This window comes from Tachysurus vachellii, chromosome 23 (genome assembly GCF_030014155.1).
Source record: "Tachysurus vachellii isolate PV-2020 chromosome 23, HZAU_Pvac_v1, whole genome shotgun sequence".
Taxonomy (NCBI): Eukaryota; Metazoa; Chordata; class Actinopteri; order Siluriformes; family Bagridae; genus Tachysurus; species Tachysurus vachellii.
The window spans coordinates 6,836,126-6,860,228 of NC_083482.1; the positions used below are offsets into that span (position 1 = coordinate 6,836,126).

The 24,103-nt window shown below is 42.0% G+C and overlaps 1 protein-coding gene across 1 annotated transcript in view; it reads left to right on the plus strand.

The window, feature by feature from the left end:
- The window catches only part of ankrd11 (ankyrin repeat domain 11), a 106,680-nt gene that overhangs the window by 25,565 nt on the left and 57,012 nt on the right, over window positions 1-24,103 (plus strand). The window contains exon 2 of the mRNA XM_060859149.1: window positions 12,385-12,475. The gene's annotated coding sequence lies outside the window, so the exon portion shown is untranslated. The remainder of the gene's footprint in view (window positions 1-12,384; window positions 12,476-24,103) is intronic.

A 24,103-nucleotide genomic window follows, 5' to 3' on the forward strand; every position in this document is an offset into this window, starting at 1 on the left:
TGTCATAGAAACCGTGGCACTTCCCGTAATCTGATGCCCCAGGGGTGGAGAGGGGAAGGGGTGGCCTTGGGGGGTTTAGGATAAAGGATGGCTGTGTCCTGAGGGTAGCAATAGGGCACTCGTCACTCCCTAATCCCACAATGCATTGTGGATGCTTTGATCCGTGTGTTCAGTTCAGACATAACACATAATGTTTGTGTGTATGCTCTAACCTTTTTGAAGACTGTGCCCCTGAACACAGTGGCGTTTAAAAGTCATACTGTGGTTATTTAAAAGTGTCACTCTGCTGGAGTCTTTAGAGCAGGGAGACACTGATGTTTAACTTTTCAGTGGCAATATCTAGTAAACCATTCACCTCAGCCCACAGGACACAGGTCTTGTTTTGTGCGCTTTTCTAGCCTCAAGCTTCCACAATGTTCAAAGTCACCATCTGACCAGGTTTTCTACACTTTAGGTTGTGTTGGTTTTCAGCAGACTTTAGAAAGCAGCAAAAGTTCTTTAAAAGAGTTTTACTGGTTTGGTGATGAAAGGAGATCATGCTTTTTCGTGCGATTCGATGTCTGTCCCGTCAGTCAGAAAACCTCTTTGTGTGAATGTCGGGTTTATCGAATCTCCAGTGAACATCCAGGTCTGGCTAAATTATAGTGTATTATGACAATTTTGTTTTTAAATATACTCAAATATTTGTTAGAAATGGCAGTGATCTGATTGTGAAATGATATTCGTAATCATTTTAGCCATTTTGCAGCTCAGTGATTCTCAAAACCAAAAGCAAACCTTGTAGGTCTTGTACACGAACCTTATCTGTGTGCATTAGTCAGCCATTAATATATGATAGCAGTAATAAAGTGTAGTATGACACAGTGATTGGGTGGTTGGAATACATGTTGCTGTAGGGAGGAAATCAAATCTGTGTAGTGTGACTGCTTAGTGAAATAAATATTCCAGTTTAACGTTTGTCTGATCAGATGTGTGTGGGAAGCGTGGCTTGATGCGCTACGTTCTGAGCGCTTCACATTTGAGGAAGATTCCTGCCATTTTTGTTTTTAGATTTTTTTTTCTCCACCAAATACAGTAATTTGAGCTACATAGTTGTTCAACAAATTAAACTATGTATAAAGTTACTGAATCAGATGCGTCTGTAGTTTGAAATCCTTCAGTTTACTGTGAATTATATTTCTTAATATTTCTCAAAGCTACTTTGGTCTTTTTTTTTATTTTTTAAATCATTTAAAACATCTGCAGTGTGTGTGTGTGTGTGTGTGTGTGTGTGTGTGTGTGTGTGTGTGTGTGTGTGTGTGTGTGTGTGTGTGTGTGTGTGTGTGTGTGTGTGTGTGTGTGTGTGTGTGTGTGTGTGTGTGTGCGCGTGCGTGTGTGCGTGTGTGTGTGTGTCACTATTTACAGAAGCTCACTAATGCAGCAATGTTCCGAACAGTATTGAGCATGTGACATATGCAGAGGTGCAAGTCTTTAGTTAGGTGGAGCTCATAGTGGAAAATTACTGAAAACATTGTACTCACAGACAATTGTTGTCTGTGTGTGTGTGCACTTATTGGCTTCATTGGTTGTTTTCATGCCTCAGGACTAGTGAGGTCAGTCATGTTTTGTTCTTTCAATCCCGCTTCAGACGTCAGACTCATTGCCACCAATTTTGGTTTAGAAGTGAACCCTGGTTTTTTTTGCTTCAATATTATTTCTCATTCTAAACCAAAACCTCCAATAATATTCAAGTATAACCTTGCCAGAGTTTGTCAAGGCTCTTTTAAAGAAATTGAATGATAGACTATTTTTTTATTTTTTACTTTTTAAATGCAAAATTCGTTATCTTTTGGACACTTTTTTTTCTAGTCGCCCATCACACACACTTTAACAATATGTAGAGTTGAATAACGATGAAATACTTACTAGTTTAATTACTTAAGTATATATAACAGATACCATCGTGTGTTTTGAATTTTTAGAAGCATATTTATTTTTAATACATTACTAGTCACATGATCTGCAATTGCCTTTATATCCAAAGTGATTGAGTTTTAGGGAAAAAATGGTGGTGGAAAACAGGGCTGAATGTAATACAGAAAAGGTTTATTCTTCAGGATATTTTTTACTTGGGTAATAATTCATTCCCTTTTAAGCTCCTTGCAATTAAAGGTTATTTAAAAATGGAAAAAGAAAAAACCCACTGCTGTTCAACACATTTTACACTATAGTTGGGACTGAGTTGAATCTCGCAGCAAACTGAAATACTGTACTAAACAACACATGCCTCTGTTTTTCAGTACCAGTTCTTTCTCACACGTTCTCACTCCTCGCTGCTTTGCCTAATTGCCACACCAGGTTTTCAGCATATTAGGTAATGATTTCAGTGTGAAACAGTATTGCCTATATGCTGTTATTCAAAAAAAAAAAAAAAAAACCTTATCACTAATCATGCAGCTTGTTGATGAGAAACCACACAAACTGACAGTCCTGAAGATGCTCCCATGGGGGAGAACTTAAAGGAACAGTTTTACTACTGAATGCTACCAAGCACTGATACTATGACTCCAAATTTCACCATGACATTAGAAACTGGTGGTGATCGATTATCGACCCAATAAGCACTTTTCGTTATGTATACACATCTGGCACGACCACGGTCTGAAACCACACCGGTCTCTTTCTGCCCACAGCGCTATTAGATCGCTTGAAAAATAGACGACACAACACTTGTGTAGTCTGTCTCCATGTCCCGTCCACAGCGCTACCGGATTGGTAGAAATGTGGGCCGTGTGTCACGTAAATCCAATCAAACATGCTTCAGTGTGTTTATGAGAAACGCAGGAATTAATCAGCTTGTGTATGAGAATGTTTACAGTGAAGTCACAGCAATGCATGAAGTGAATAGGAGCAGTCTCACAGGAGAACATGCTGAAAGGCTGTGTTTCTACACCAATACTTGCTGTTAGTCATCTGGGACCGCTGAGAACCTAATGGACACTGGAATGAGATTTCCTCCTCATTCTACTGTTTTTCATTTTACAAAATTTATGCAAATGTATGTATCGCAGAGCTGTTTTGAGAATTCTCGTCATTCCCGGCAATATTTAAGAAGCTATTTTTGTTATTTTAAAGAGCGCTATATAAAGTTTGATCTATTTATAGAATACTTGAGGTTACTGCATTTGCAGCATTCATGCTTATATTGTTAAATATTATGCTGATGTACTGGTTGTATTCTTTTTTAAATGTTCACACAACAATCAAACAAATTTACAGTAAATGAATATTGGCCCCAAATATCAGTTATGTGTCCTTGATTTACTAATAATCTCTGTCTGTATCGAACTTAGTCACAATAATCACAGTGATCATATATAAAGTTATCAGCAGCTCCTGAACCGACCAATCAGAATCAAGAATTGCCAACCATGTGGTTAACACTTATTGTGTGAATGTAATGCTACACTAAAATATTACCAGCATCACATGGTTCTTCAGTAGAAAAGGAACATTAGGAGCACTAGGAAGTTTTTGTCATTTTCCTTTTGTGAAAACCCTGAGTCTGACTCTGTGTCTCAGTGGTATTGTGTAGTCATTTAATAAGCATACAATACACTAAAGAAATGAGTAATTAAAAGAAAGACATAAACCTTCAGTAAGGCTCTTCACTTAAGTAGCTATGCAGACACGATGTGTTAGAGTGCTACGTTTGTAGAAGACCTTTCCATTTAGATTCGGTGCTCAGCCCAAACCCTGCACTCAGCTCTGATGTTGAAAAGCTCTTGATCTAATTTATGAGGCGAGGCTTGGAAAAACGGTCCTGCACCTTTTCCATCTTCTCCGTGGCAGACGCAGGATGGCCTTATGTAGTCTCGAACAAGATGGAGGCCGGGTTTGGAGCCATCTCCGCCACAAATGGCACGCAGAAAGAGAAAATTCACACAGAAGCAGGGGAAAAGGATCGAGACGGCTTTAGCCAGAAGCCATTTCTATTAAATGGAAAGACTGGGGTTTGTGTGTAGTGCACAATGAGCAGCCTTGCAGATCTTATTTCAGATAACTGTATTTGTGCGAGATGTGGATGCTAAAAACCGTGTGTTTGCCAGAGTCATGCTGTTATTTCTTTTCTCGACTGTCAGTCCATATGAAGGGACTGTCAGTAATTTGGGAAAAATGTGTGCTTTTGCTGAATCATTTTGTGCCTCAGCAGTTTCTTGTGTGTTGGCTTTTTAATCTCTCATGCTGAGTCAAACCTAATTAGTCAGCATGGTGCAGATAGACATGAACACTGGAGGATCCACTAAACGCCTTCGCTCGGGGCCTGTACGCATCAGCTGAACACTTAGCCTGAGCATTATTTGAGTTCCAGCATCTGTTTTTTTTTTTATATTCACTTTTTAACCCTCTTAAAGATGTATTTTATGTTTTAAATGTATTCCTTCCAATGAAGCTTGCTGTTTCTACATTTTCAGCAAAATGTAGACAAGCTCAATAAAGCCAGCTTTCAGCGCTGAGATTTCATAATCAAAGCTTCATTCAATTCAACAAAAAGTCCTGTGTCAGGAGTCTTTTTTTTTTTTTTTTTTTTTTAAAGCTTCTCAGGCATCTTATAGCCAAAAATTTCATGTACACGAGTTCAGCTTTGGTGACATTTGACCAAAATAGTTTTGGTAGCACAGAGTTGTAGTTTCTGTTTTTTTTTGTTTTTTTTTAAATACCAAGCTTGAGTTTCACATGTTATCACATTGGTGCAGTGTTGGTTTGGAGAGGCTGATGTTAGCCTGTGTATGTAGGATGTAGGTCCACAAATCGTAGCACGATTTGAGAAGGCACCTTTTCAGCTTCAGTCCAAACAACGAGCTGTGGAAACCTCTATGGCTTGGACATTGCATGTAAGTGTTTTTTTTTTTTTTTTTTTTAACCTTTTTCTGATACGTAAACACAATGCTATTGGAGCATAGTCTTTACAAGCAAGCATCCGATTAAATACAAAGAGCCAGTTCACCAAAAGGCAAAGGGCAGAGAACTGAAAAGACCTTCATGTTCTTTGTGTAGTTGAATGGCGGCTTCACACTGACTCTACCTAAGTGATGTTTGGCCTGTGAGCTCACAAGCCTTGTTCTTCTGACCCCAAAGAATACAAGTGGGTGTTTATGGACAGTACAACTACTTATTTTCCACAGGGCCTTTGCCCCCTTGTTTACATACTGTTGCATAGCACACACCTGGAAACACATTTGCCTACCGCACACTGTCGAAGGTAACATTATTTTTTCCCCCTTTGTGTTTGCTAGGATTTTCTAGCTAGCGATATTGGCAGCTCTGCTCATACAGGCCTGTATATGTGTGCAGTGAATCTAGACAGGTCCAAACTGATCAGTGCTTCCTTTACTCATGAGGATTGTATTTGCACCTTATGCAAACCACGCGAGTTCATTTAGCAACATGCTGAGGCCACATTTGGATTCACGTTGATTCAGTAACACACTTTAATGTGTTTCTTTCATCGATGTGGTCAGTTTAATCAGCCCTGGGGTTCGAACCAGCTAAAACGAGTGATAGCCTTGTAGTGAAATCATTGTATTGTGTTATCACTGTAGTACTTCTCCTGCTTAGAATGTCTCCATGGTAACGTTCCTCTTCTCTTGTATTCACACTACAGTTAAACAAACCGCAGCGCACACAAGGTTCTCTTGTATTTAACATTTAACACTATTCTCGCACCAATTTAGTTTGTCCATCTAATTTTATGGGGATATCAGATTATTTTTAAAGCTAAAACTTGCCGTTACATTCATCGCTCTACTTATTCTGTGATACTTAACGAGACAGAACATGCATTTGTATAGCCCTGGAGAATGAAAAGCTAGACTGTCAAATGCTGTCATGTGACATTGTAGATATTGTATACTTCTGTTTTTTTTTTTTTTTTACCTTTTATGTTAAAAATATGTTCAAATAGCCTGAGGGACATAGAGCTTTGTGCCAGTTACGGAAGCCGTGTGTCTCTGTCTGTCTGTGTGTGTGTCTGTGTGTGTGTGTGTCTGTGTGTGTGTGTGTCTGTGTGTCTGTGTGTGTGTGTGTGTGTGTGTGTCTGTGTGTGTGTGTCTGTGTGTGTGTGTCTGTGTGTGTGTGTGTGTGTGTGTGTGTGTGTCTCTGTGTGTGTGTGTCTGTGTGTGTGTGTGTGTCTGTGTGTGTGTGTGTGTGTGTGTGTCTCTGTGTGTGTGTGTGTGTGTGTGTGTGTGTCTCTGTGTGTGTGTGTGTCTCTGTGTGTGTGTGTGTCTCTGTGTGTGTGTGTGTCTCTGTGTGTGTGTGTCTCTGTGTGTGTGTGTGTGTCTCTGTGTGTGTGTGTGTGTGTCTCTGTGTGTGTGTGTGTCTCTGTGTGTGTGTGTCTCTGTGTGTGTGTGTGTCTGTGTGTGTCTGTGTGTGTCTGTGTGTGTGTGTCTCTGTGTGTGTGTGTCTCTGTGTGTGTGTGTCTCTGTGTGTGTGTGTCTCTGTGTGTGTGTGTGTCTCTGTGTGTGTGTGTGTCTCTGTGTGTGTCTGTGTGTGTGTCTGTGTGTGTGTGTCTCTGTGTGTGTCTGTGTGTGTGTGTCTCTGTGTGTGTGTGTGTCTCTGTGTGTGTGTGTGTGTGTCTCTGTGTGTGTGTGTCTCTGTGTGTGTGTGTGTGTGTGTCTCTGTGTGTGTGTCTCTGTGTGTGTGTCTCTGTGTGTGTGTCTCTGTGTCTGTGTGTCTGTGTGTCTCTGTGTCTGTGTGTCTCTGTCTGTGTGTCTCTGTCTGTGTGTCTCTGTCTGTGTGTGTCTGTCTGTGTGTGTCTGTCTGTGTGTGTGTGTGTGTCTCTGTCTGTGTGTGTGTCTCTGTCTGTGTGTGTGTCTCTGTCTGTGTGTGTGTCTCTGTCTGTGTGTGTGTCTGTGTGTGTATGTCTGTGTGTGTGTGTGTGTCTGTGTGTGTGTCTGTGTGTGTGTGTGTGTCTGTGTGTGTGTGTGTGTCTGTGTGTGTCTCTGTCTGTGTGTGTCTCTGTCTGTGTGTGTCTCTGTCTGTGTGTGTCTCTGTCTGTGTGTGTCTCTGTCTGTGTGTGTCTCTGTCTGTGTGTGACTCTGTCTGTGTGTGTCTCTGTCTGTGTGTGTGTGTCTGACTGTCTGTGTGTGTGTGTGTCTCTGACTGTCTGTCTGTGTGTGTCTGTCTGTGTGTGTCTGTCTGTGTGTGTCTCTGTCTGTGTGTGTCTCTGTCTGTGTGTGTCTCTGTCTGTGTGTGTCTCTGTCTGTGTGTGTCTCTGTCTGTGTGTGTCTCTGTCTGTGTGTGTGTGTCTGACTGTCTGTGTGTGTGTGTGTCTCTGACTGTCTGTGTGTGTCTGTCTGTGTGTGTCTGTCTGTGTGTGTCTGTCTGTGTGTGTCTGTCTGTGTGTGTCTGTCTGTGTGTGTCTGTCTGTGTGTGTCTGTCTGTGTGTGTCTGTCTGTGTGTGTCTCTGTCTCTGTGTGTGTCTCTGTCTCTGTGTGTGTCTCTGTCTCTGTGTGTGTGTCTCTGTGTGTGTGTGTCTCTGTGTGTGTGTGTCTCTGTGTGTGTGTGTCTCTGTGTGTGTGTGTCTCTGTGTGTGTGTCTGTGTCTGTGTGTGTGTCTGTGTCTGTGTGTGTGTGTGTGTGTGTCTGTGTGTGTGTGTGTCTGTGTGTGTGTGTGTCTGTGTGTGTGTGTGTCTCTGTGTGTGTGTGTCTCTCTGTGTGTGTGTGTCTCTCTGTGTGTGTGTGTGTGTGTCTGTGTGTGTGTGTGTGTCTGTGTGTGTGTGTGTCTGTGTGTGTGTGTGTCTGTGTGTGTGTGTGTCTGTGAGTGTGTCTGTCTGTCTGTCTGACTGTGTGACTGTGTCTCTGTGTCTCTCTGTGTGTGGTGTGTGTCTCTGTGTGTGGTGTGTGTCTCTGTGTGTTGTGTGTCTGACTGTCTGTGAGTGTGTGTGTCTGTGTCTGTCTGTCTGTCTGTCTGTCTGTCTGTGTGACTGTGTCTCTGTGTGACTGTGTCTCTGTGTGACTGTGTGACTGTGTGACTGTGTCTCTGTAAGTGTGTCTGTGCATGTGTATAAAGTCTGTGCTTGTTCTGGTCCTGACTGTAACCTCATCACACTCCATGCCTTAATGCTCCCTCTAAACGCTGCCTTATCTGTGCGGGGGAGCTGTTTTCCGTGGTGCCTGGTCTGGCCAGTTTTATGGAGATGTTTAGAGTTGTCCAGGATGTGGGTAGCCGGAGCAAACCCTGCCCCCCCACAGTGCCACTTTTTTCCTTTCTGCTCGAAGAGAATTGTGAAAGCATCCTTTTTCGCCTGCAAAAATAAACAGGCCTTTGAGGGTTAATTCAGAGTGCATGAGCGCTCTTCCTTGAGCCTGAAGTTTCCCTTTTAAGGTCAGCAGTGCATGCACTCTCTGCAGGGAGGGAGAGATTAAAAAGAACAGCCTCTTCTCTCAGTATATACTTCTAATGTGGACCACTAACCGACCTTTTAGACTCTTGTCTGGCTCACAAACAGGCTTGTTTGTTATTGCTTAGAAACCTTTTATTAGTATTATTTTCCACAATATAGTGAACTACTTGATATTTCTGTAAACATGGCAGTGATTATCCGTCACTAGGGTTGTGCTAACATTATTTTTATACTGCAGTGCTTACACTGCTACTTTTTTAAAATAATTTTTGATGGGGTAACTAACTATTATATAACACTGGATTAGACTTCTTCCTGTCTCACTGGAGAGCATTTATGGTCACCATTTGCAAGGCTTCAACATCATCAGTCTTCATCCTCATCACGATCCTTGCACTTGTGTTTTTGCTACTAGTTATCAACGTCCACCTCATTATCAGCCATATCATGTCATGCATTGTTATTTGTGTAACACTTTTTCAGGCGTCGTTGTCACAAAGCAGCTCTACAAAGCTTATGTTGTAGATGTAGGTGAACGAGGCAAAGGAGACGTTTTTGATCTGACATGAGGAAGAACCATTGAGAGGAAGCAGGTTCTAAAGGGAAAACATCCTCTTTTGGGTGACACCTAAAAGATTACAAATGTTTACTCCAGAATAATCTATAAGATAAAGTCCAAAAATGTGTTAAAAGGATGTTCAGTATGAGCGCCAGGTTCTGTAGGATTAGTCGCTGTAATGTTCCTGTTAGCCGTTTGTTTTAATTTGTTTGGTCAACATTCAGATATTATACTCCATCTATTCTTCTCATGCCTGTGTCCTCTGTGTCCTTTGGGTTTAAAAATAAACCATACCACAATGTTGCTAGTGTTGGTGTTGATAGAGGTCAGAGGAAAATGACCATCTTGTTGATGATAGAGGTCAGAGGAAAATGACCAGACTGGTTTAAGCTGTTGAGAAAGGTATAGTAACTCATGTAATCACTCTTTACAACCCTGATGATAAGAAAAGCATCTCAGTATGCACATCGCACCTCGAAGAACCTCATCGAGATCCCGCTGTCAGTCAAGAAGAAGAATCTCAGCCACAGGATGTCATGGGCACAGACCCAGACGGGACAGCTGAAGATTAGAAAATCACCCAGTCTTTTTCCAGTCTTCGGCATTTGGAGTCCGTGCTCATGATGGCCTCCGAATCTTATTCCAGGCTGACAGGAGAGGAACCTGATGTGATCTTCTACAGCCATAGCTCATCCACCTCAAGGTTTGAAGTCTTGTGTTTTCTCTTCAGCAGAGTTATAAGTGTTTATATGAGTTACTATAGACTTCCTCTCAGCTCAGACCAGTCTGTTTATTCTCATCTGATTTCTCTCATCAGCAGTGTGTCAGCCTGCAGACCCCCAGGTCACGGGGAACTTTTTTTTTTCCCCCTTGGTTTGTTTGCACCAAACTAGAAACAGTTATGAGGGAAAGTTTCTGAAATACTCAAACCTGTCTGCTAACAACCATACCACGGTGAAAGTCAACAAGATCTTCATCCGGATGTTTGATGTGATCATTAACTGAAACCTTTGACCTGTATCTGTGTTTTTTTTCTGCATTGCTTTACTGCCACGTGATTGGCTGATTAAACAACTGCATGAACGGGCAGGTGTACAGGTGTTACTAATAAAGTCACCGTCGACTGTAGACTTTGTTGGAACATTTCCCGTCATGTTTACAATATCCAGCAGATCTTTTGATGGGGCTGGTGGTCTGTGCCGTGTCTGGCTGCTCTGTGTTTAGTGGTTTTGCTGGTGTCTGTTCTGCGTGTGTGGTCAGGATTTCTGTGCAGTAAGATTACAGGCCTCTTTTGGAGGCAGTGTACTCTGTACTGGATTAGTCCAGTCTGTGAGATCGCTGCTGGGAAAAGCATCATGATCCTCATATACACACAGCCGCACTACACTGCTAAAGACCTGGCCCTAATATCCTTTCACCAGTTCACTCATTGTAGGCTGAAATGCTTTTCTATGCCAATCAGGTAAAAGTGAATTTATTGCTATCGACACTTTGTTGTTAAAGGATCATTTGCTGGTTCTATCTGGAATTCTGTCAATTCTGTTAGTCAAGCACAGGTTTTTATCCTATTGAATGGCATTGTCTTCATATTTCATAATTATACATCTTTATATAAACTAAACTAACTTGCAGTATAACGACAAACTCAAAGTTTCTCGATTCTTGTTTAGTTGTAGTTTGTCTCTTGTGAATGTTTTGTGACAGCTAACATGGATCATCTCCTCCAGGATTTAACCGTTTTGAGATCACAGAAGTTAGTTAACAAGTTAACATGAAATCCAGCAAAATTCATGCTATTCTGAGGGCCGTGCAATTTTTTGCATTTGGGACTCGTGTGATCATGGAAAAGAATTACGTGTGTGTCTTTACAGGTGGCAGTTTTAAAAGAAGTATCGTGTGTTTCTAATCTTTTCATTTAGATTTAGAAACTCTGGTATGAATTTACACATTTTAAAGCTTGTTAAACGCAAATGATACAATGAATGATCAGTGTGGCGATTGGTTATTACCAGTTAACTGTTTACCAGTACTAGACTATGAGCACTCACCAGAGACACCAGCAATCTCTGGTACTGCACTCGGAGCTTTATTCTTCTTCTTAATTGCTCTGTACACATCTTATTATATAAATCTGCGAGTGAGTTGTCTGGGAAGTTCTTTTAGCCGAGTGTTTGGAGTCATTTGACTGCATCGTTCATCATTTGCATAAAATTTCAATTCAGATGTGTTGTTGCTTTGGCTGAAACTATGGCTCTGTGTCATGCAGCACAAAAAGAAATCACACTTCACATCTTTGCTCACTAGTGTTAACATACGATTCACGATTCCTAACGATATGAGGTTACTGGCATTTTATTAGCACACCCAAATATCCTGGTACATATTATATTTATTTGTTTGTTTGTTTATATATATATATATATATACACGTGTGTGTATATGTATGTATGTATGTATGTATGTATGTGTGTATATATATATATATATATATATATATATATATATATATGTGTGTGTGTGTGTGTGTGTGTGTGTGTGTGTGTGTGTGTGTGTGTGTGTGTGTGTGTGTGTGTGTGTGTGTGTGTGTGTGTGTGTGTGTGTGTGTGTATATATATATATATATATATATATATATATATATATATATATATATATATAAATATATATAAATATGTGTGTGTGTGTGTGTGTGTGTATATATATATATATATATATATATATATATATATATATATATATATATATATATACATACAGTATATATATATATATATATATAATATATATGTATGTAAAATCAGATCGGGCGAGATGCTCGTTTATAGATCTTTGTTCGAAATGTCCTTGACAACAAAATCCATGGCAACACGCCCCGATCAGGTCACAGTGTAGGGGCGTTTGGGTTGTGTGTGTTTTCTGCATATTTGCAGCGCTGCATCTATTTGCGTGCATGTGAATCCTGTAGAGTCGGTCACAGGAAGGAGGTATTATACATCACTCTCATCTCGGCTCCCGTGCTCAAGTAACTGTTGAGTGATTTTGCTGAGGTGTATCCTGTTTAAGAGGCTAGAGACAGCAGTGTGTCTCGCTGTGAAAAGCTCTGCAGCTCACTTTGCTGCTGATCTTTTGGCCTTAGAGCACAACGTGGAGACTCATAAATCAAAACCAAACACACAACAGCCAAAGTTCTTCATCCTACAGAACACCACAACTAATATAACTGATACAGCAAATCATAGTTCAATGCTAGTTATGGCTGATTTTAGTCCTGGTAGCTTCTCACGGTTAATCTGTCCACACGCCTGCAAACTGGAACAGACGATCCAGTCAGTTGGTGCTGAGCATGGAAAGCTTATCCTGCACGTTACATCATGTTAGGAATGTTAAATGCTAGCATTCAGTCCACTAACCCGGCTTTCCTTTTGATTTGATTGTTTTTCAGGATACCTCAGACTTCGCCGTGAGAGCCTGTCTTCCCCCCCCCCCTCCCTTTGGATTTTAATCACTTCCCTCTGAAGACAGCCATGGAATCGGTAAATATACCCTTCCTTTCATACGTCCTAGGGTGTTCTTCCATTTGTTTGCTGGTTTGAATTTTTTCGTCCCCGTTTCTTTTTCTGTGGCAGTCGAGGCCACACTGGTGGGCTCAGCATCGGTCTGTCATTAGGGCGTATCTCGCAGGCTGTTGCCTCTTTCTTGTGAAATAATCTTATTCAGTGTTGGAGTTGAAAATGAACCTGGTTGTTAACGTATGAATTGTTCACTGGGCCTGTTGGGGAACTAGAATTACGTTAGCTCTGTGTAGAAAGTGTGCATGTGGTCTGTGCTAGTACAAACATGCAAGTCTAGTGTGTTGGAATGTGTGTGTGTGTGTGTGTGTATGTATTTTAAAAGCAGGGCTTAGTGCATGTCCAGGCCCTGCCTGCCTGCTCCTGTGTGCAGTTTGTGTGTGTGGTTTGTTTTTGTTTTTTTTTGGGAGATGGGGTTTTTTAAATTTCTTTTTTCAAATCCTTGCTAAAAGTGGGTCAGCTCTGTCGTGCTAATGAAGTTTCCCCTCTCTATCATGCGCTTCATGTGACGGCTGCGTCAGAAGGCCCTGGTGGATCATGCCTACGCGCACACATACACACAGACAGAATTAACTATTGTTCTTCATCCTCCCTCGCCTCACAGCCACATCCATGTGGCCACTTTATCACAGACTAAAATACATCTGCGTGTAGCACTTCCTTTCTAGAGATTCTAGAGATTTTACCCTTCCTGCTAGCTGAGTTATGCAACTTCTGATTTTTTTTTTAATATTGGTGTTGTGTTGTATGAGAGAGACTCGTAGAACGTACACATGTTCCTGTCACCAGATATGTAGCATACCACATTATTCAACCAGAACTGATATTATTCAGTGACTTGGTTCTTTATTCAGAACACAGCTACTTTATAGGATTACAGACACATTTCTGCCGGAGCCGGCGATTTATAATTAAAGCTACACTTTGGTAATGCTTTCGTTTGCTATGTTAAGACGTAACACACTTCTTGCAGTGCCTCCGAGTTTCACCGCCTGCTGCACTACACACACAGGCCCTCTGTTGTGCTGTAGGCCTGATAGAAACAGATGACGGGTGAACGTTTCGCAATAACAAACACACAGGCGTGTGAACACACGTACTGACGTATTGAGCATCTCGTCATATTTGATTATTATTCTTTACATGTAAGCAGAGAGATAACTTGGCCTACCTTAAGGGACATTAGTCTGCAGTTTGCTCGGTATCGAGGCCATCATGTTAACACTTCAACACATTTCACCCAATCAGTAAGGTTTATTAGAGAGCTCCAGCACTGTGGTCACTTTGATAAAGGGTTTAGATGATTATCCTACTAAGAAATCTTAATACCTCCCCTTGTAATGGAAAGTCTGGGGGAAAAAAAAGACTGGTGATCATTTTTCTGCGCTCTCACAAGTCTTTTTTAGTAACTCCACCTTTTGTGTGAGAATTCTCCTTGGGGTCTGCAGCTATATGAGCTACTGCTGTTTCCCTCTGAATTCACTCTTATCTGCTTAGCATCAGTGAAAACCAAAAAAAGACCATAAAGCTCATTATGCCAGCAGCTCCGTCTGCCTCTGTGTGTGTCTGTCTCTGTGTGTGTGTGTGGGGGGTGGGGGGGGGGGAGTGTGAGAGTATATTTCTTCTTCCCAATCTCCTCCTCTTCATGTGTTGGCAGTCACATGATTTCCAGGCACCCGGTACAGTAAATCAGAATCAGATTTTATTTTTAACCGCTCTAAATCCTGCTCGTGCTGATGTGTAGCAAAGCCTGCACCCCTCTCTCTGTCTCTCTCTCTCTCTCTGTCTCTCTCTCTCTCTCTCTCTCTCTCTCTCTCCCTCTGTCTCTCCCTTGTTATTCCCTGAATCCTGTGTACATCCTCCACCAGGACAGATATTATTTGCAGTCTTGTCAGTTAGTGCTGCTGTCATTGGTTGCAGATAAAAGATAGACCTCTTTTGTGATCGGCTTCATTTCACCACTTTGCCTCTGCTTATTACAAGTATCTCTCTCTCTCTCTCTCTCTCTCTCTCTCTCTCTGTGTCTCTGTCTCTCTCTCTCTCTCTCTCTCTCTGTGTCTCTGTCTTTCTCTCTCTCTCTGTGTCTCTCTCTCTTTCCCCCACCTGGGCCTTTCCCTCAACAGGATTAGTCTGCAGCACTCCGACTGAGGAAGTGGGTCCTGCCAGTCATATTACATAAGTCTCATAGCTCAGCTTGAGACGACTATAGGGGCTTTGTTCGCCGATCCCCTCCCCTACTTCCCCTCCTGGTGGGCCACATGCTAATGCTCCATTCAAAGAGTCTGTGTGCTCGGAACAGGCCTGGCTCTGTGGTGAGAGAGCAGAAATCCGCGCATCATTACCCTGCAAAATGGCATCTCACTCGCGCCTTTAAGCGTGGACGTGTGTACTCCGAGATTGAAGAAAGAGCAGGAATGTAAAGCCTGCCAGATTTTCTTGTGCATGCAGTGTGCAAAAATGGAGGGCAGAGGAGGTTTTTGGCTGTGAGTCATCATGTATTAAAATATCAGACCATATGGGCATCAGCAGATAATCAGGCTGAAATCAGCATACTGTTATTGTCTTGATTATTTTACTGAAGCCTGTTATGGATGTTGGAGACTTTTGGAACAGTGTACATACACACATGCGCACACACACACAGAGTTTCTAAGCAGTTCGTCCCACTAACCTAAAGCAGATTAATGACTGAATTTTTCTCTTTTTTTTATATTTTCTCCATATTTATGGCTGTGCAATATGCTATAATATCAAGATCACATCACAGTACATGTTTGTACGACGTGTCTCTGTTAAAGCAGTATCTTTTTCGGTGTTAAAAACTTATTCGATGTTATAGGTTTCTGCTGAATATTAAAAGTAGAGTAGAGTTCCAAAATGGATGAATATTTTCCTCTAATGGCACATCGTGAAGTGTTTTATCTCTCTTACACTGCAGTGATTTTGTCAACGATTACAATGTTTAATTCATTAATGATTGTCTTGCTGTTCAGCTAGTTACATTTAATGATGTAGAAATGTTCAAGAGGCAAGTTGCCTTTATCACTTTTTGTGTACGATGAATGATATCGGTTCGGTTAATATTAAACCACTCGTCGTTTCCATAGCAACATGCTCAAATATGGCAGACGGTTCACTGTGGTGAGGGAACAACTGTTTTATCATGTGACACGAGGAACTAACTTGTCTCTTGGGTAGTTCCCCTATCATTGAATCTAGTGATAAACCTTCCAAATGTGTGTTGAATCATTCATTAATAAATTTAACACCGTAATCTCTGGCAAATTGTTGGATTATAAGCAGAATAAGAAGCAGCAGGCGAATTTTCACGTCGAGCTGCAGCACGTCATCTGATGTGTTACTCATTACTTTACTATCTATACTTGTGCTGAACACACAATGGCAAGTACAGAGTTAATTTAAGAATAAGCCGCAATAGAAGAACACCTTTGCTGTATAATCCTGCTGACGAAGTGCAGGAAAGTAGGATAGCAGCTGAACTCGGACCATTTTGAAGCGGACCCTTTGTCTATATCCAGGCTCTTGCACGTCGTTAAAATCCTGGCAGCGTAGAAAACCAGCTCTTAAGATCTTAATCCAAAAGAATGAGATCACTATTTCATTCATCACCGTGGCATCTGATTGGCTAGGATACAAACATTGTACCCCACACTGTCCCGAGGTCACCTTTGCTCAACAAATAACAGCTCACTTGATGTGGGCTGTAAAAGGAGAAAAAGGAGGTGCTTAAATGAAGCTGTAGAGCTTTCCAGGTGGAGGTCTGTTTCCTTGCAGAGGAATGGATTCATTAGCCTTCTCATTTTAGTGCTCAGGAAAAGCCTTAAAATCTACACGTGTGTGTTTATCCTTCGTTCCCACCAAAAGAACAGAATGAGGAGTGTTTAGTGAAGACAAATTCAGCTCACATCGAATGGAATGTGATGTCAGGAAAATGAAGCTCATTCTCATGCTCCGTTCAGGTCTTTGGCCAGCGTTTGTCCTTATTCTGCTCTTCCTCCCACACACGAAAGAGGGAGAGAGAAACACTCGACAAACTTTTTTTAAGACCAGAGCTCTAGAAGGTCTGGATCTGTACATAATGTCTGGATACGCTGTGGATGTGGAACAGCGAAGGGCTTTTCTGTTTTTAAAAGACTCTAGCCAACTTCCCCCTCATGCTTGTTGTGTGTTTATTATAACTCCCTATAAATTTGGAAGGCAGCTTGCAGTGATTTATGTGGATATGTGATGACTCATGGCAGTGAAGGCGTGTTTGCTTTGTTTTGCTCTGCACTGCTGATGGCTTTTCGATGCTTTTAGCAGTTTTTGGACACTTGAACGTCCTGCTGGTTACTACCACTGAACATCAACCTCAACTTGAGCAGGTTCTTTTTAAATATACAGCTAAAATTCATACCAAAAAAAACAAAAAACCTGCCGCATAAGTCAGAATAAGATGACGGTCAAAGCTGAATTCTGAGTGATTAGTTTATGACTATAAATAAGGTCTTTTGAACTGATTGCTTAGTTCTGCACTGATGGTTCATGTTGCTATACTAAACTCTGCCTGTTTCTTCTTCTTTTTCTTCTCCTTCTTCCTCCTCCTCCTCCTCCTCCAGTTAAACCCATTTCCACAGACAGTTTACCCAGCAACACACCCTAGCAATTCTTGGTATTTGTAGCAGTCAGCAATATTTTATAACTTGCTTGTATTTCTTAACATAATAACTTTTTACACTACCACGGCTGATCAGAATTAAGCAGCTACTAAAGCTGATCCTAAAGTCGTCTTCATCCAATCTGACTTCTCTCCTCTGGCTGCCTTTGATCTAAAAAAAAAAAAAAAAGAAAAGAAAAAAGGTTCAGTTCTTTCCGTAGGCCACAGTTATGATCTCGAGTTCTCTGTTCTATAAATGAATATTTATACCTAGAATATAAATGTGCTTTCATTCTCCACCCAAGTGAACAGCTGGAGCATGAAAAGGATTGTCCAGAGTCGCCCTTTGGACTCAAATCGAATCCTTCAACAGGAACTAAATTTGCTGTGTGTTTGTAGGTTTTTGTGGTTGTAATGTAGCGATGTGCCAGTAGCCAAAGAACCAAATGTCTTCATGTGAAACTAGTGAACAATCACTGTGTTCAAACATCATTACAACAGTTTATAGTAGTAATTATAGCTTCCTTGTGCACTGGGCTGATATGCCAACACAAGATCTGATCTCTCTTGCATTTTTTTGTCATTCTAATACTCCATTATTTTCATCTAAAGGATCATATATCATCTTTTGTCAAGCCACAGTTTTGAACACAACCTCAAGAATGTTCAATGAAACCGGCCCTAATATTAAAAAACGATGCTCGAGACTCACACGGATATCTACGGCACTTAACTACTGTAATTGTGTACCACCGTGTAGCGTTTGTTAGAATTCAGCAGTTGCTTATTACAGAGAAGTCCGGTAAAGCATGAACCATCCCACCCCAGAACAAATGAGAGTTTTTGTTGTAAATGAACTTAAAAGCAGCCCTCCCGTTGCGACTCCTGGTAGACGTGGTTTTCGTCCGAAGCTGCGTACGCTTCTCCGACACTCTGATTAAAGAACATGTAGCGCTTTAGAGGCATCACATTGTTTTTCATAGCAGCTCTTTCAGCTCGATGTGCACACAGTAATTGGATTCTTTGTAAATGCAACGTTTTTAAAACCCCCCCCCCCCTTTTTGAAAATACAATGGAAGGACTTATTCTGTCTTTGCTGTGAGAAATGTCAATTGCTGCAATTTGAAGGAAAAGAACAGCTGCACCAGCGCCTGTCACTTGGCAGAAGAGTTCGATTCAAAACCAAACGCCGAAAAAATTCTACCGAAATGTTTACCTTTTCACCTATTTACACTAACTTTAGAACTATAAGGCTAGCCGATGAAGTTTTCTTCCAGGAATGTGAACAACACTATGGTAATGAAAGTGTATTGTGGGTTTCTTCTGCTTAAATGGAGAGCTGTGTATCTGCAGCTCAGCGTGTCCTCTTCACCCTCTCCTGCTGATCTTTCCACACAGATCTCATCTCATCCTCTTCATTCCTGTGTGACGTTTGGGTTTTTCCCCCTGGCTCTTTCCTCTCTCGCTCTGTGTCCTGTGTTTTCTCTCTCTCTCTCTCTCTCTCTCTCTCTCTCTCTCTCTCTCTCTCTCGCTCGCTCTCGCTCTGCACTGGCTGTGTCTGGATCATGATGACTGTGCTGATTTTAGTGTTGCTGCAGCTGAGATAGTAAATGTAGCATTTGATCACAGGGCCAGGAGAGCAAGAACCTGTAAAAGAGCCTTAAAATCCTTGACCTCTCTTACAGACAACAATGGAGCATCTTGGGATCACACCCCTATGAAAACACTGCTCTGGAATATTGGAGATATTTAAGGTGTGCATTACCCAGTTTCTCTTCATCTGGGCTGTGTTTAAGGTAAAGGCACATGTAAAAGAGATGGATTCTCCTTGTTGTGTCTCTCGTCGTTGATATAAATTCCCACAAAAACAGCAGTGTTTTCGAATGCTTACGTCAGTCAGGCTCTGGTTTCAGGAAACTGTGCACTTAACATATTTTCCTGTAATCCGAATGGCCATGAAAGTACCAGGAATCATGTTAAGGAGAGCTGTAATACGGGGGTCTAACCCTCTGTGGCCTGTTTCAGTGTCACCCTCCAGCACCAGGCAGATCATTGCAACCTTGGTATCGAGTGTCTCTTGCCTGGTAGCAAGCCAATAGCACTCCTGGGATGGTGTGTCCTTGTTTGCGATCCCATGGCGTGTCCGCATGCCACACGCTTCTCTCATTAGAGGTGCTGACCTTTGCTTTCTACAGTACTTCAGTGGGGAAAAACTCTCTGAGCAGAAAGGCTTGTTTCCAGAACCCTCCTGCCTGTTGCAGATACAAGTGTTGAATGTGATAATGACCAAACCTTGTCCACTGACCTGAAAATGCATCCATCTCTCATTTTTATACTCTATGTAAGGAAATAAGTCTTTTTTTTTTTTTTTTTTTTTTTTTGCTCTCTCAGTCTGGAGCCGTGCACTTGTACCTTGTAAGGTTCATTGATGCCCTGGAAATGTTTTGGAACACACAGTCACACGGTCGAGCTGTTTGTATGTTGCTGGCCTTTCTTAATTCTTTCTTTTGTTGTAGCTGCAAACAAAGGTTTTAGAATTGTTATCCTAAGCTTTTACACAGCCGTAGTTTTACGTTCACACCCAGAGGAAGAAGCCTTTATTTTTGTCACATGCACAGCACAGTGAAATATTTTTCTTTGCATATGCCATTTGAAAGTTGGGGTCAGAGCGCAGGTTCAGCCATGATGCCGAGGTCCTTGCTCAGGGGCCCGCATTGGCAGCTTGGCAGTGCTGGGGTTTGAACCCCCAACCTTCCAATCAACAACCTAGAGCCTTAACCACTTAAGCTACCTTTGCCTCATGTCACTTAGTGCTATTTTAGAATTTTACAAAGCTATTTCCCCTATTAACATATAGAGTATCCTTGTTACTATGCCAGTCAATCCCCAATGCTTTTTAGTCAGAGTATGTGTCCAAATTCATAAAGTAATAACTTAAACTCTGATCCACATAAACCTTAATTGTAGTGATTTTTTTTATTCCATCTCACAATGTTTTGTTGTTGTCTGTTGTGTTTCTCTAAAGTATTAAAGCATTGCTTCTGCAAAAGCATTTCTGTGGTTATGAAGTCTTTTGTTGTACCTCTTTTGTGAGCTGAGCTAAAATGCGGGCTCTTGGTTTTACCGGATCCAGGTGGCTCTCCATTGCTGAGCTTTTCCCTGCTGGTGGCTTTGAAAGGCTCCAACTGGCTAGCCGGATCTACACAGAATAGGTCTGAGCTTGTACGTTGTGCAGGGAGATCATATTTTGGAATTTTTTCTCTTCCTACTCACTCTTGTTTCTTTGCCATTTTGTTTGCTTTACTTAAGTACTGAATGAGCTCATTTTTTGCTGTCACCTTGGTACCCGAAGTGTTTCTTGGCATTATTTCAGCCAAACAGATTGTGCTGTAGAGTTGGTTTGTGATTACTGACCTGGCTTTGCCAGTCATGCTCACATGCACATCTCAAAACTTATTACAGTAGCACAGATTGGGCAGACTTATATTAAGTCCTTGAGAAAGGGTCTAGCCTTTTTGGGTATGCTTATTGGTCAGCTGCGAATAGAGAAGTCACAGTACAACTGTGTCCATTTTCTGTTATGGAGCCAAGCAGCGGCCATCAGCCAGCCTTGGAGAACAGACGAGGTGGCAGATGGGGCCTCCACAGACTTTAACCCTTCCCACGCCACACATGCCCCATCTGTCCACTCAAGCAGGCTCAGGCCTCCATCTCAGTCCTGCTTCTCCATGCTGTATTCCCATCCGCCATAACAACTCATGAGCTCACAGGGTTCTGATTGCCTACTGACCATCAGGGGACATATGTTCCCTCCAAATGGGGAATTTCAGCATCCACTCCTATATTCCGTCACTCGTCCACGTATACGTCCTACAATCCTGACACTTATACAAACAGTGCCATGTGATATGCTGTAGTCATTGCGAGCCATTACAGAAGTTGGGTCTGTCTGTAAAAGGCAAGGTGGCACCTTTTAACACAGGAAGGATAGATAAAATATTTCCTGGTGAATACTCGCCGTGTGTACACAATGGTGTCTTGGTTAATTATTTACAGCCGGAACAGTTGTCTGATTATGTCTCCTTCCTTGCAGTACCTTTTGCTACGTCCTTGATATAAATTATCAATCTCTCAGAGAAAACTTTATGGATGGTCCCCTGTTTCGATTTGCTTGTAGCTTTTAAAATCAAAGCAGTTAGAAGATCAATACTGACTCAAGGAGGCCTGATTGAAAAGGAGCACCAGGCTCTCTGGTGATCTGTTTCAGTATAAAGAGATTTGAAGTTTCAGGTTCCATTCTCAAGGTCTTTACATTGAATATCTTAACGCAGAGTGTGGTTCAGTTCACACATGCAGCTAACTCACGCTCATTGTTGTTCGTTCCGATTACTGGACAAAATCCCTTAGTGTGATGCTATGTTTACATAATGCTGAACCCAGGTTTAAGCATGCCTGTATGTGGCCCTCCAAACCGCTTTTGTGTTTTCACTTCATGTTTAGTCTTGCTTCCCCACAAGTCTCCCAAGAATAGGTCAAAGTTATGTCATCTGTTTTTTGAGACAATGCTTGGCAAGATTCCCCACCCTCTGGTTAGAGCCCTAGTCATCCATGTGGTCCAGTCAAACCAAAGTAAGCCTGGAGAAGAAGACTGAATCAGATGAGTGTTGAAAAGGAGTCAGCACAGAGCTCTTTTCAGCCTGGGTTTATTATGCAGGGTTGGGCTTTTTACAGCTATAAAAGAGCACCCTGTGTGCTATAGGCTGCAACAGTCTGACATTTGTCCTGAAAGGAGGTCCAGGGGTTTGGCCAAGTGTCGCATTGCCCTCCCTTCCCTTTCCCCTCCTTCTCTGTTCTTCACTTGCTCAGGGGGGGCAGGGTGATGCTCTCTTCACTTCAGCATTGTGCTACTCTCTTTCTCATTTTGCTTCGGCAGCTTATAGGCCATTTTCTTGACCTCTGTCTGTGCATACTGACCTCTTAATTTTAGCCAGAGAAGGTTTAGGTCTCGCCCCCGCCTCACACTTTCTCTGCTGCTCTTGAGCAGAGGTCACAATAGCTTGGGTTCATTTTAAATCCAGCGGTAGTGAGGCTAAAACTGGTAATCATGCCACTGATTACATCATTTGTGTGACTGATGACTTGCTTCTTTCTGGAGCATAGAAAAACCTGGAATCTGAGCCGGAATGAGCGAGTCTCTCCAGGACCAAGGCCTCTGATGGATGTGAGCTTCTACACGGTGGCATTTTTCAGTCTTGAACAGAGTTACAGAGTTTGGGTGCTGAAAGTCGGACTTGACTGACTGGCATGTTTGTGTGTGCTAGCATGGGTTTTTCTTTTAGGTGGAATTGGACACCTGACTTTGGAATCCCTTTGACGGAGGTTATTTTTGCTGCGGCAGGCCAGTGTGCTATATGTTTTGAGTACATGGCAATTAAACTATGGCTATATGTGGAAGTTGTGCTCTGTATGTCAGGGTAGCCAAGATTTGATGGACTGCACCACTCGCTCTATTTCGGTCGGTCTGAGAGAATACACATTGCCGAAATGACATGTTCTCGATGCTGTCCAGAGTGGCGTCAGATCAGAGCGCACTCTACATTGAGCTTGCTTGTCACGGTGGTACCCTGGAGTGAGTTCCAACTCTCTGAAGCCTCATTTATCATTTTCTACACTTGGCATTCAGATTCTCTCCCACTCTCATTACCGTCAGCATGCTACCAGTCAACATCAACGTGAAGGCTGAGAGTGCTGCTGCTGCTGCCCTCCATCACTGCCTCTGCCCAACACCGGCATACAGGAACTGGAGTAGAGCAGCTTTCCAGGCATTTGCATGTGGCTTGCCTGTGAATGTCTGTGTGTTTCCATTGAGAAGGCACTAATGGTGTTTCTGAACCTCTCCTTCTCTCTCTCTCCCCAGGGTGGGAGCATTATCTTTCCTGACTGTAAGAAGTCCATTATTTACTGAGCACTGAGCCCATCCTAAGACAATGTTCCATTAGATTGCATCAGCCAGATTTATTGTGCTCTCGCTCTCTCTCTCTCGCTCTCTCGCTCTCTCTCTCTCTCTCTCTCTCTCTCTCTCTCTCTCTCTCTCTCTCGATCTCTCTCTCCTGTTAGCTGGCCTGCAGCATGGTGAGACAGAATGAGACCATGCAAGAGGCCTGTGTGCTCGTTTAAGAGAAAGATGGGGGGTTTAAAGAGGTTTCAATGAGTGTTCTGAGGCCTGTGGAGCAGAGGATGACTTGGTGGTGTTGCGTTTAGATAAGATGTTCATCTTAGCAATAGATTTAATCTAAAGGCCAGTATGAGCTCCGCAGTCTCGATGCAGTTCCGCACATGTCCTCGCCATTTAAATAAAGGTTTTCTCATAACGCCTTTTCATTGGCAGACGGGAGTGTGGGGCCGTGGAAGTGGAAAATAAAACAATAATGATTGGTTGTTTTTTTTTTTTTAAGAATGATGACTTTGATTTTTATTCATCTGTTAAGCTTTTAAGCTAGTCTGATTTGAACCTCCTAAAGATGGCAGTTCTTTTTCTGACAGGCTACTCTAGCATGTGGACGTGTTCTCCATGGGACATACAGCTCTTCTGTAAGGTACTATGAGTAAGGGTGTCCGCTAAATGCACTGAAGTAAACTGTAATGCAGAAAGAAGTGGTTGCGTGTAAGAACAATTGGTGTAACGCGTGCTGGGTATCGCAGTGACGACTTTGATGGATGTTAACATGATGATACAAAATTGTGGCTTCCATAAACATGCTGAGAGCTGCAGTAGTATGCTGTGGAGAACTAAACAACCTCCAACAATTACTGAGTAAAAGAACACTTCCTAAAACAAGGAATAATACACTTGTGAGCAATTTACACACAACAGCAATTTGCCAACACTTTTTTTTTATTTATTTTTTTAACAAGGTGCATTTTGTACTTTTAAC